We start from the raw sequence: 5883 nt of genomic DNA, 5'->3' as shown, positions 1-5883 counted from the left end.
AAAGCCCTTCACCAGGAATAAAGGCAGAGAGCCTGAAGCGTGGAGAGATAAGCTAGGGGAGGGTGGGGGTGGGGAGAGAGTAGCATAAGCAGATGTGGCTGTGGTAGCGCGTTTGTTTCACGACATGGTTGAAGAGCTTCAGGAACATGACCAGGGAGAGATAATAGGGTGCGGGGTAACTTGAAACATTCTTTTTGGCTTGAATTTCAAGCTTTGGACATGCAATTCACAGTGTCTGACATGTTTACTTTAAAGTTAAAAATCACACAACACCAGGTTATAGTCCAACAGGTTTATTTGGTTAAAAATCACACAACACCAGGTTATAGTCCAACAGGTTTAATTGGAAGCACACTAGCTTTCAGAGCACCGCTCCTTCATCAGGTGATTGTGGAGGACACAATTGTAAGGCACAGAATTTATAGCAAAAATTTAGTGTGATGTAACTGAAATTATACATTGAAAAATACCTTGATTGTCTGTTGAGTCTTTCATCTGTTTGAATACCATGATAGTTTCACTTCTTCCATGTGTAAATCACAAAACTGCAACTCATTATTAATGAGGATGAGCACTTCACCAAGACCTTCCCCACACCTCCACTGCTTGCCTTTAAACAACCGCCAAACCTCATAGCAAGCTGCCTGGCTTTCAGGACAACTCCATACAACCCTGTCACGGTAGGTGCTGCAAGATGTGTCAGAGTGTGGACATGGATACCACCATTACACGTGGGGACACCTCACACCATGTACGTGGCAGGTACTCATGTGACTCAGCCAACATTGTCTATCTTATACTTTGTAGGCAAGGATGCCCTGAGGCATGGCACATTGGGGAAACCGAGCAAAGGCTATGGCAATGGATGAATGGGCACCACACAACAATCAACAGACAGGAGTGTTCCCTCCCAGTTGGGGAACACTTCAGCAGTCCAGGACATTTGACCTCGGACCTTTGGGTGACCATCCTTCAAGGCAGACTTCGGGACAGGCAGCAGCGAAAAGTGGCCGAGCAGAGGCTGATAGCTAAGTTCCATACACATAGGGAGGGCCTCAACCGGGACCTTGGGTTCATGTCTCTCTACAGGTGACCACCATTGCACTGTACACACACACACACAGACATTCCTACACACACACAAAGGCACTCCTATATACACACATACACATGGACACACATATACACAGACATGCACACAGATACACACACCCTTACAAACACACACACACTCCCACACACACAGGCATCCTCTCAGAGGCCTACACCACTCTACACTCATGCACATACATATACTCTCTCTCACAGACACTCACAACAACCCCACCCCAGACACACACTCCCACACTCACACGTGCACCCCCTCACAGACTTAAGACACTCTACACTCACTACACACACTCTCTCTCACACTCACAACCCCCAACCCAGACAGACACACACAGACAGATACAAAGACCCACATGCACACATATGTTTTGGGGTGAATTTGTACTTGCAGAGTTACATTGTACTTTGCTCAAAAATTGCATGAATTCATGTAAAACTCTGTCATCTCACTTTTTAGATTAGAATCAATCTAAACATCATGGCATGGACAGAGAACATGGGAGCTAACACCTTCAACATATTGTCTAGCTAACACCCATTGTTACAGCTAACCTGAGAATGGAACTTGTAAAAAAACGTTTTGTGATTTACACATGAAAGAAGTGAAACTATCATGGTTTTCGAACAGATGAAAGACTCAACAGACAGTCAAGGTATTTTTCAATGTATAATTTCAGTTACATCACACTGTAAATTTTTCCTATAAATTCTGTGCCTTACAATTGTGTCCTCCACAATCACCTGATGAAGAAGCAGTGCTCTGAAAGCTAGTGTGCTTCCAATTAAACATGTTGGACTATAACCTCATGTTGAGTGATTTATAACTTTGTACACCCCAGTCCAACACCAGCATCTCCAAATCATGAGGTTTATTTGGAATCACTAGCTTTAGAAATAGAACCAGTCTGACTCAACACTGGGACACAGACAGACTTTAACTTCACACCTTTCATGCATTGTTTGAGCGGAGATGGCACCTATTGTTAGAAAAGCTGAAGTTATCTTGAGAATGTAACTTAAAAGGAGTTCTGGGATTTACATAGCAAAGAACTGAATCTAGCATATCCGATGCTAAAGGATGAAAGACTTAATCTAAATTTGTTTAATACATCATAACAGCTGCATGACACTGTCATCCTTTTGCTATAAATTCTGCGATTTATGGCCCCGTTCCACAACCAACTAATGAAGGAGCAGTGCTTCGAAAGCTAGTGCTTCCAAATAAAATGGACTGATTTCTGGAATTCATTGGGGCTTTAGTTGTATCTGCCCTATTAGTGGTGCTAATGTCTGTAAGGATCCAGTCGCTGCAAGGTTTCTGTCTTTGTAACTGTGATCAATAAAGAATAAAAAAGAAGCATATAAATGATGAGAGATTGCAGAGCTCTGAGGTGCAGAAGGATCTGGGTGTCCTTGTGCACGAAACACTGAAGATTATGCAGGTACAAAAATTAATTAGGAAAACTAACATGAGGCAATTGAATACAAAAGTGGGCAAGTCATGCTTCAGTTATACAAAGCACTGGTGAAACCACATCTGGAGCACCAAGTACAACATTGATTAAATCAAAGAAAGAACTGTGGAAGGGTTAGTTCTGTTTTTCTCTCCACAGATGCTGCTGGACCTACTGAGCTACTCCAGCACCTTTTATCTTTGCTTCATATCTCCAGCATCTGCAGTTCTTTTTTATTTGACCAACACCTCAGTACTTCAGATGTGTTCTAACCAGCTCTCTGTATAACTGAAGCAAAACATCTCCTTTGTATTAATTTACCCTCATGATAAATTATTAGCTTTCCTCCTTGTTGTATCTGCATAATCTGTTCTGCTGAAGGGTCACTGAACTTGAAACATTAATATTTTTTTCTCCATACATACTGCCAAACTTGTTGACTTCCTTCATTTTCTGTCTTTGTTACAGTATTGGTAATTATTTTGAGGAAGGTTGTGAATGTTTTTGAGGCAGTTCAAAGAATATTCACTGAACTAATATCAGGAATTGGTAGGTTGCCTTGTGAGGCTAACCTTGCATCCACTGGAGTTTGGAAGAGAACGAAACTTGATTGAAAGAGGCAGACTCCTGAGGGGTTTTGACAGGATGGATGTTGTTTCCTTCTTAATCTAGTGGTCACTAATTACAAGAACATAGAACATAGAATATTACAGTGCAGTACAGGCCCTTTGACCCTCGATGTCGCGCTGAGCTGTGAACCCAATCTGAAGCCCGTCTGACCTACACTATTCCATTCTCGTCCATATGCCTATCCACTTAAATGTCCTTAAAGTTGGCAAGTGTACAACTGTTGCAAGCAGTGTGTTCCACACCCCTACTACTTTCTGAGTAAAGAAACTACCTCTGACAACTGTCCTATGTCTTATCACCCCTCAATTTAAAGCTATGTCCCCTCGTGTTATTCATCACCATCCGAGGAAAAAGACTCTCACTGTCCAACCTATCTAACCCTTTGACTATCTAAAACGTCTCAAGTCACTTCTCAACCTTCTTCTGTCTAATGAATACAGTGTCAAGTCCCTCAGCCTTTCCTCGTAAGACCTTCCCTCCATACCAGGCAACATTATAGTAAATCTCCTCTGAACCCTTTCCAAAGCTTCCACATCCTTCCTATAATGTGGTGACCAGAACTGTATGCAATACTCCAAGTGCGGCCACACCAGAGTTTTGTACAGTTGCAACATGACCTCATGGTTTCGAAACTCAATCTCTTGACCAATAAAAGCTAACATACCGTATGCCTTCTTAACAACCCTAACACCCTGAGTAGAGCTTTCAGGGATCTATGTACCTCGACACCGAGATCTCTTTGCTCATCTATACTACCAAGAATCTTACCAGTAGCCCAGTATCCTGCATTCCTGTTACTCCTTCCAAAGTGAATCACCTCACACTTTTCCACATTAAACTCCATTTGCCACCTCTTAGCCCAGCTCTGCAGCTTATCTCTGTCTGCTTGTGACCTACAAGATCCTTCATCACTATCCACAATTGTACCAGTCTTAGTGTCATCCCCAAATTTATTAACCCATCCTTCTCTGTCCTCATCCAGGTCATTTATAAAAATGACCAACAGCAATGGACCCAAAACAGATCCTTGCATTTCACCACTAGTAACTGAACTCCAGGATGATCATTTCCAATCAACCACGACCCCCTGTCTTCTATCAGCTAGCCAATTTCAGATCAGAGATCACCTATTTGGAACAGATTAGGCAATTTATTTTTCTCTCAGAGGATTCAGAGCCTTTGGAACTCTTGTCCTGAACAGATAGTGAAAGCAGAGTCATTGAATAGCTTGAAGGCAGAGTTGAATAGATTCTTGTTAAGCAAGAGGTTAGAAGTTATGACGAGTAGGTGGGATGTGGATTTGAGATTACAAACAGATCAGCCATGATCCTATTGAATGACAGCAAGCTTGAGAGGCTGATTGGCCTATTGCAGATGCATATGTAATACTACACCACCAAGCTGTGCTGAGGGAAGACGCTGGTCCTTGGGTCCACCTCACAGTAGAATGTATATTTGTCTGAATGTAGATTTCTCCAGCTTCCACATTTCCCCTCCCCCCACCTTATCTAAGTCCCAACCCCTGGATTCAGAAGCGCCCTCTTGACCTGCAATCTTCTTCCCGACCTCTCCGCCCCCACCCTCTCTCCGGCCTATCACCCTCACCCTCACCTCCTTCCACCTATCGTATTCCCAGCGCCCCTCCCCCACCACCTCACAGTACCAGGAAAGGGGCATTTGTACTGGTTTACCTATCCTCCGTTTTCCATTCACTAAGACCATAACTCTTCACTTTAGTTCTCATTTTAAAAGCGTGATGGCTCATCGATTCTCCTGCTCCTCAGATGCTGCCTGGCCTGCTGTGTTTTTTCATCACCATATTTTTCAATTCCACCTAACAGTACCAGGAAAGGGGCATTTGTCCTGGTTTACCTATCCTCCGTTTTCCATTCACTAAGACCATAACTCTTCACTTTAGTTCTCATTTTAAAAGCGTGATGGCTCAGTTAGGAATAGGCTTGAAGGGCCAAATTGCCTTCTTTTGCTCCTATTCTTTTGGCTCAAGCAATGGGAACACGGTGTTCAGTCTGCTAGTCTTCATGCCCAATTTATATGCTATTTCTCTCTCTATTGACATATGTTGAAGATAACCTTTTTTCTGACAAAAATCAGCCCAGTTTGCTTTGTGATTGCATTGTCATTGTAGAGCAGTTCCTTACTGCAATCGTACAATTGCCAAAGACAAATGACTGATGAGATTTAACAGCCATTGTTCACACACAACAAACATCATGCTGTGGTATGTTAAGCAGTGGAAACCATGGAAATGGTCATGTGGGTAGTAGGGACTCGAAAAACTGCCACACAGTTAACCCTTGCTGCCAACTGGCTTGCCTTAGCACCATTTTCTGGAATCATATCAATTTCATATTGATAAATCAGGTACTTCTCAGCTGTTAATGAGATTGTTGAAAATTATACAATCATTTTAGTTAAAATATCACTGTTAGATGATTGGAGTCTTGAAGATCTATGCAGTGGCTCAGTGCAGTGCTGCCTCACAGAACCAGGGACCCAGGTTTAATTCCACCTCCTCCTGGGACCAGATACGGTGTAGGGATTGGGAGTAGAGGGTGGAGGGGTGGGGTCTGAGGGTGGAGGTGGTGTAGTCCAGGTAACTGTGGGATTCCTCCATCTCTGCTGCACCTTGCTCCCAATTCCTCTGCCATAACTTTCTTCCAATCCCTCC

Source organism: Chiloscyllium plagiosum, chromosome 23 (genome assembly GCF_004010195.1).
Source record: "Chiloscyllium plagiosum isolate BGI_BamShark_2017 chromosome 23, ASM401019v2, whole genome shotgun sequence".
NCBI lineage: Eukaryota > Metazoa > Chordata > Chondrichthyes > Orectolobiformes > Hemiscylliidae > Chiloscyllium > Chiloscyllium plagiosum.
This window is presented reverse-complemented; position numbering follows the sequence as displayed.